The following is a 7865-nucleotide window of genomic DNA, read 5'->3' on the forward strand; positions in this document are numbered from 1 at the left end:
GTAGGCTAACACAAAATCCATTTTTATACACTCACCAACTTAAAAAGCGTAGCCCAGCAAGGCACGACACGTTACATCTGTTCTTTTAATATGACATAAATCATTTTGTGTGTGTGTTTATTGTTATGGAATGATTATTACGCACTGCTGATTTGAGTTGCTTAGGCTACGTTCAGCCCTAGCTCCATCGTTTGGCCATCCAGATGTGCTCTGGTAGCATTGCTTGTCTGACAGCAGCTGGAAGTAGTTCCGGAGGTTTAGCAAGAGCACAGGTCCCGGATGTTAGCTGTCTACAGCAGCGGGCGCAGACGGCAGAGAGAGATCCGCGGAGCACTGTTGACAGCAGTACGCGGGACTATGTCCGTCAGTAAGGAGTATTATTCGGGACAAGCAGCGGCAACTATAGCAGCGACTGAAAGCTAAGAAACACGTTTCGCTGGGTAGAGAAAGAAGACGAAGTGTGACAAGTGGCGGAGCTGTCTTTATTGAAGTTAAAAGGTGTCCATTAGTTACTACTCCTCAACAACCATCAGAGTAAGTAAGAGCTTATTGGAGAATTGCAGGGTCTGATGCGGCCCGTGAGGAGAACTGCTTTTCGGGGCAAAGGAATGCATTAACGCGACTGCTTCCAGGGTCGTCTTTCGAACAGGCCTTGACAGACCACGAACTACAGGACGCGCAATGTGTGTTTTTGTATTTACTAGTTCAGAATTCGGTCTATTAGTAGAGAAGGTTTCAGTTCCTGTGCGAGAATGCATGTGCTCTGGTGATTTGACTTTTTACACACCTAACTCTGCTTGCACCCACAGGTTGGTCCCTCTTCCACCCAAGTTAACTCGTGTAGCTTGTTGCTCAAGTTCAGAGTTGACATGCTTGTCCTCTTAATGTCTTTAACTTAGCTATAGTGAGTGACCATTACAAAACTAGAAAATGTGTTAGCTGTCTAGCTAACTAGAAACTTAAGTATTATCAACATTGTAACTGTAATCGGTGTGTTTTAACTACTGTCTAAAATCACAGCGTTGTTGCAACTTTTAGCTTGACACTTGAGTCGACCAACTGGAATGCGGTCAGTATAACTTGATCTCATTGACATGTAGCTAGCTGCTAACGATAGCTAACATTAACTGTCAAAGTTGTCCTGCTTCTCTGTCCCTTAAATAATCGGAGTTAGAGGGCTTCAGGGCTAACTTAACCGTCACGTAGTCAGCTGTTAGCCACACTTGCCAGTCAGCGATGGCGCATGTTTTGATGGATCCAGGTGTCACTCCTGCGAAGCCATTCATGCCCTCTTGCACTGCCCAGCCGGTAACGTTATACACCATGCCATGGCACTGACCTCTGCATCGCACAGAGTTGCAGGCAAGTACATTTACCCGTATCGAAAAAGGTGACGTTTAGCGACAGATTTAATGTTAGCCGTCCCTCGTGTAATCGCCCACGCCTTGGAGTCTTGCCCCACGCTGAATCTAAGCGCAAGGGTTGTGCATCGAGAGGAGTGTCTGTCTTTTTGAACTCTTCATCATGAAGCGCTAGTTGTCCGGTCTGTGCAGAGTGGTTTATGCCGCACGAGATGCCCGTCACCCAGCACTTTGAGGTGGGGTCTCCTCTCAGAGCAGACCTACCTTCACGGACCCCAATCATCATAGACAACATCTTATGTTTATTAGACAGCCTTTCAGGAACGTGCATTACTGTAGCCTGACTAACACTTGGCCAGAGCAAATTTAGATTGACTAGCATTACTGGTTAGTTACCTATATTATATTGGTCTACAGTGGTTACATTGTAACCACACAGTTGTTACATTACATTGGTTTACAGTGCCTTATTATGCGATGGTTCCATTTTACTGGCATGACATGGATGCATGCATGTGGAGATAATGACTAAATGGGTATGATTACACTATATTGTAGTGTAAACTCTTGGGGTGAATGTTTGTATACCCATGTGTCTCCAATAACTAGGCCTGTATGTTTGACAACATCTAACTTATTTTCTGTTGCAAATACACATCAAACAGTGCTGTAGATGTGGCTGCCCCTTATAACCTATTTTATACAGTCTGTGCTTGTACCATTTGCCCACAGTTTAAGATGCATGAATCTGCCGTGTCATGTTCCTGGAAAGGTGCAGTAGGACTATTACTCAGTGCTCAGTCTGTTGGTCATTTATATCAGTTCTTCCAGCAGTGCAATTCATGAACCCAGCCACACTGGTATAAGAACTGAAAAATCAAGTCTTCATTTGTTGTAGAACGACGGTCCCCTGACAGCAGTAAGCTAGCTCTTCTTTGAAGGATGTTTGTGAAGCACCAACTGAAGCAGTGGCGCCTATTTATTTATTTATTTATTTATTGAGTGAGTTCATTTAGCTTCATTATTTGGTTGAGATCCTGATTTCCATCAAGACGGGCGGGCGCAGCCTGAACGGACCCATCAGCCCGCTGTGAGCTGGGGGACGTGAGCGTGAGAGAGTGAGAGAGCGAGGGGGAGCCGGCGCTAAATGTCGTTGATTGAGGGTAATTTGGCGGCTTAATTGTTGCACAGCTGTTGCGCTCATTGCTGATTGCCCTTTGTAGAAGTTTGCTGTTCTTCCCTGGCAGATTCATGCGAGTGTCATTGAGGCATGTGATTCGGAATCAGCAGAGGGGTTTCAGGGAGCAGCCATTCACGGCCCTAAACTGGCCCTGATGTGGCCCTGATATGGCTCTGACTTCTCCATTGTGACTCGCTCAGACTGTGAGGGTCAACAAGGTCGTTTCTGCAGAGACCTGCATCAGGTCTGCATTGCCACATGTGAGCATCGTGGGATGCCATGGATTCCAGGAAGTCACCTCACCTGCAGTCCCACCCAAAGTATCTGGCTCCGAAGTGCGGCACGAGGGGTTAGAGAGGGTGGGGTCAACCTCCGACCTCCGACCTCTGACCCCAAGCACGAACAGGGTTCTGTGTCAGGTGCAAATGCAGTTTCATGCCTTCTCCCTACCAGTGGGACACAGTCTATCTGAGACATCTGAAAGGATAGAGGGGAATTTAAGGATTAGTCTTTGTTCCCTTCTAAAGGTTATACGGCATGATGCAGATAACATTTGGCATTAATTTGCACCGGTACACTAGCATCCCGGCATGTAATGGAGAACACACACATACACACACACACACACACATACACACACACACACACACACACACACATACACACACACACACACACACACACACACACACACACACACACACCGGCACTAGCATACACTAGCATCCCGGCATGAAATGGAGAGCACATTTGCAAGGAAATCTCAGAGCATCAGCCTCAACAGACATGTTATCATTGCAGATAAAGGGAACATTGTTGATCACTGGTTTTAAGATGTCTTCAGTGTAAGTGTGTGTGTGTGTGTGTGTGTGTGAGAGAGAGAGAGAGTTCAGGCTGGCGATGGTTTCAGTTGATCACTGCATGCTCAGTGCTTTCATAGTTAATCACAGAGAAATGAGGGCTTTGGCTGCATGAGCTCAGCTTGAGTGTTAGTGTGTGTATGTGTGTGTGTTGGTATGTGGGTTTGTGTTTGTGTGTGTATGTACCAGAATGTGTCTCCATGTATCTGTGTGTCTATGTGTGAAAGCGTGTGTATCTCCATGTGTGTGTGCTTGTGTGTTTGCGTGCGTTTGCGTAAGCGTCTTTTCCTCTAATCAGTGTGGTGCATTACCAATGAAAGCGCCGAACAGCAGGCAGCAATCCCAAGCCGTGGCGGAATGATCTGGCATCCCCTCCTCCCTGCTCCCTGCGCGTTGCGCCGCATCCACCTTCCCCGCGTCAGGCCTCTGAGCACTGGTGACTCGTGGGCCGCCAGCCTCCCGCCGGCCAGGTGAAAGGCTGCGTCACTTAGCGCTTTTGTGTGCGGGGCCCCCTGGTGGCCGAGGGGAATAAAGGTACAGCGGTGAGTTCAGCCCAGAGTGCTGGCCTGCGGCCGCCTCACACCGCTTGAGTGGCAGCTCGCTCACCAGAGGAACTGCTGAGTGCTGCCGGATCGGGAGCAGGTGTGGGCCTTAACTGGGCCGGACTCTCAGACTGAGCTGATCTCGGGCCAGTTGGGGCTTGAGTAGCAGGCTGTGCCTCAGAGATGATGGGTGAAACATACAGGCAGGCTATACCACGCAGACTATACCCGCAGGCTATACCACACAGACTAGACTATACCATGCAGACTATACCACACTGGCTAGACTATACCACACAGACTATACCACACAGACTAGACTATACCACTCAGACTATACCACACAGACTAGACCATACCACACAGACTAGACTATACCACACAGGCTACCATACCACACAGACTATACCACAGTACGTTAACTTTTTTTGCAAGTAGCACTGGTGCTACAGAGGTTAAAAGTTTTGTAGCACCAGTCACAAATTTTGTAGCATCGATATAAAACCTCTAAAATCTCTAAAAACAATCACAATTAGGGCCTATAAAAGCCGCCTTTTCCAACATGGCCGCAGCTCGATCTCGGATCACACGCTGTTTACAGACCGATTCAGATACAGATTCTAGCAAGCTTCCTAACCTTTCTAATAGTTTTAAGCAAATACTATCTTACCTCCTCGAAATAAAAATGCGTGAGTCTTCCGCACGGCTTACCTTCTACACTAACATCCAGCTATTCTAATGTGGGAAAACAAACAAAAAATTCACCGGGCCATCACCAGTTACAATGGTCAGTTTCGAAAAACGAGAAAAAGAAAAGACAATTTGTGAGCAGAGTAGCGAAACGGCGAGAATAGAATCTGTATCTGAATCGGTCTGTAAACAGCGTGTGATCCGAGATCGAGCTGCGGCCATGTTGGAAAAGGCGGCTTTTATAGGCAGGCCAACTCGCAGACGCCAGCACACCTGCACACAATAAGGGGTAATGACAGGTAGAGAGAATGCAGGTAGAGGGTGAGACTAGAACAGCCAAGTAGGCTACACAAGGGCAAGTAACAAGGAGATATGCTGAAGATGTTATTCCACTATGATTTAATTCACGTTTAGTTTATATGTCTAAGTTTTTAGATTAGAGTAGGCCTACATTCAACCTTATTGTCATTGCATGAGTGAAATACCGTTTTACATCCAACCAGTGGTGCAAATGAGTAGGCTAACTAACATGTCAAACAGTGCACCCATGAAATGCATCCCTAGACTGTTCCATATGGAGATAGCTGAAGGTCTGTGGCTAACGCAGTCGTAATTAAAGTGTTGTGAAGGTTTTTTCGGAACCGATCATGTTCTTGTATATAAGCACTACTAAGCGAGACTATGTTGCGCATAAAGCATGTTGCTATGTAAAGCACAAAGCAAGTGGGCTCATATTGACAGATATAAGCGAACGTCCCGGTGGACTTTTTTCTTCAAAGTTTTAGATCTGAATGGTGTTGTTTGGATACTAAGTTGTTTGTTTTAAACTGAACTAAAAGTGCAAAGCAACAAGGCGATTGTCACAAACTTCTACCTCTGCTTGCCTAATCTGAATTCACCTTAGCCCGGTGGGAAGATACTTTCGATTTAGGCTAAACATAGCTATCACTTGTTCGATCCGCGAGGACAATTTGCAAGGTGTTGTTTGATTTGGAGTTGGATTGTTTGATAGGCCTACAAACAAGTAGACATGCTTTTCAATCGCGTAGACTGCAACTACCAAGTTGAAATCAAAGTAGCCTAGGGCCTACATCGATTCTCCTCTCACAGAGGTAGCCTATAAATACGCACTTCAAACAAACAAACAAGCGTTTCACAGGAAGCCTACTGTACACTGGGCGCGTAGCCTAACTGAAGCGCTCCGTTCGCAACGCACAAAAACAGAAGACGGGTCTATTTTTTTTAACGTAGCCTATGCGCCGCTATCACATCTGGTGTAGCCAGTTGCACTGATCACAGTAGAAGATAATTGGTGTAGCCTCCCTGTCAGTCTCACACGCAAGCCTTGTATTTCCATAAGCAAAACTGTATCGCACCAGTGCTACGTTGGTAAATCATCCATCGCACAAACTAATTTTTTTGTGTCGCACTGTACAGCCCTGCATACTATACCACACAGACTATACCATGCAGACTATACCACGTAGACTATACCACACAGACTATACCACACAGAGTAGACTATACCACACAGACTAGACCAGGGGTGGGCAAACTTTTTGGCTCAAGGGCCACATTGGGTTTTGAAAATTGGCCGGCGGGCCGCACAACAACCACCCTCGCCCCCCCCGCCCACGACACATACATACAAAAATATTTTTTTTATAGCCTATAATTTAGTATGAAAAGTATTTCTTTTAAAATATGAATTGCTTAAAAATACTGCTAATTTTATGCTGTTTAACAAATGTATAAATTGTGCACTGTCGCTTTAAGACAGTCGCTTTAATTCACGTTTATTTCTCAATGATCTTCTGCCTGCTCCGCTATGGCTAGTGCTGTACCTACGGCTGGGCCCTCTCACAGTTTTTAAATGGTCAGTAGTGGGAACTACTGTTGCCTTCATGATTTCCTTTTAAACCTTTCTTATAAGGAGATATCAATTATCAACAATGACAAGCCAGCTGGAACCTGCGGCTCTCTCTCCCTCTCGTGAGTGCAGACGCATTCCCAATCAGAGCCAAATAAAGGTACCTTTATATGGCTCTGTTCCCAATTAAATGGATCGCATAATGTTCACGTTAGATCTGTTGCAAAGGAACTAAGAGTTAACTTAGTTTAACATGATGTTATCTCTATTTAACATGATGTTTTGACATTGACATTGCAAACGTTCTCTAAGGAGAGTGAAAAGCAGTTTGCAAGGCTAACCAACGTCGTCTCTATCGCAGGAAAAAAATAGCGAGCAGCCTGATAACCAAATGAAATGCTCGGCGGGACGGATTAAAATGCCGCAGTTTGCCCACCCCTGGACTAGACTATACCACACAGACTACACAGACTAGACTATACCACACAGGCTAGACTATACCACACAGACTAGACTACACATACTATACCACACAGACTAGACTACACATACTATACCACACATACTATACCACAGGTGTCAGGTGTCTGCTGGGTCTCATAACTATTCAGAGGAGACTTGGGGCAGCCGTGGGCTACTGGTTAGGGCTTCGGACTTGTAACCGGAGGTTTGCCAGTTCAAACCCTGACCAGTAGGCGCGGCTGAAGTGCCCTTGAGCAAGGCACCTAACCCCTACTGCTCCCCGAGCGCCTCTGTAGCAGGCAGCTCACTGCATCGGGATTAGTGTGTGCTTCACCTCACTGTGTTCACTGTGTGCTGAGTGTGTTTCACTAATTCACGGATTGGGATAAATGCATAGACCAAATTTCCCTCACGGGATCAAAAGAGTATATATACTTATACTTATACAGCCTTCACCACAGCTCACTTGTGTGTGTGTGTGTGTGTGTTCCTCCCTCACCCCACCTGCCCCCACCCTCCCGGCGCCTCTCCTGCTCTTAAAAGCTCGTTAGCTCTCCGCCCTCGTCCTGCTCGTTGTGCTCGTCAGGGCCGGCGCTGCGGAGACGTCCCTGGACCCCCGTGCAGTAATGGACCTCACTCTGGCCCCTCTCGAGGGAGGGAGTGAGCTGCCTAAATAAGATGGAGGGGCAGGGGCTGATGGAGAGGGCTGATTGAGAGGGCTGATGGAGGGGGCTGATGGAGAGGGCTGATGGAGGGGGCTGATGGAGGGGGCTGATGGAGGGGGCTGATGGAGAGGGCTGATGGAGGGGGCTGATGGAGGGGGCTGATGGAGGGGGCTGATGGAGGGGGCTGAGGGCTGATGGAGGGGGCTGGGGGCTGATGGAGGGGGCTGGGGGCTGA

The 7865-nt window shown here is 47.1% G+C and overlaps 1 protein-coding gene across 1 annotated transcript in view; it reads left to right on the forward strand.

Moving 5' to 3' along the window:
- Nucleotides 1-327: 327 nt before the first annotated feature.
- Nucleotides 328-7865, forward strand: part of LOC143115243 (forkhead box protein J3-like) — a 61748-nt gene continuing 54210 nt past the window's right edge. The window contains exon 1 of the mRNA XM_076277210.1: nt 328-534. The gene's annotated coding sequence lies outside the window, so the exon portion shown is untranslated. The remainder of the gene's footprint in view (nt 535-7865) is intronic.

Source organism: Alosa pseudoharengus, unplaced genomic scaffold (assembly GCF_046254945.1).
Source record: "Alosa pseudoharengus isolate Yale_2024_CS ecotype anadromous, Long Island Sound unplaced genomic scaffold, YU_APseudo_1.1 YU_APseudo_1.1_scf_9, whole genome shotgun sequence".
Taxonomy (NCBI): domain Eukaryota; kingdom Metazoa; phylum Chordata; class Actinopteri; order Clupeiformes; family Clupeidae; genus Alosa; species Alosa pseudoharengus.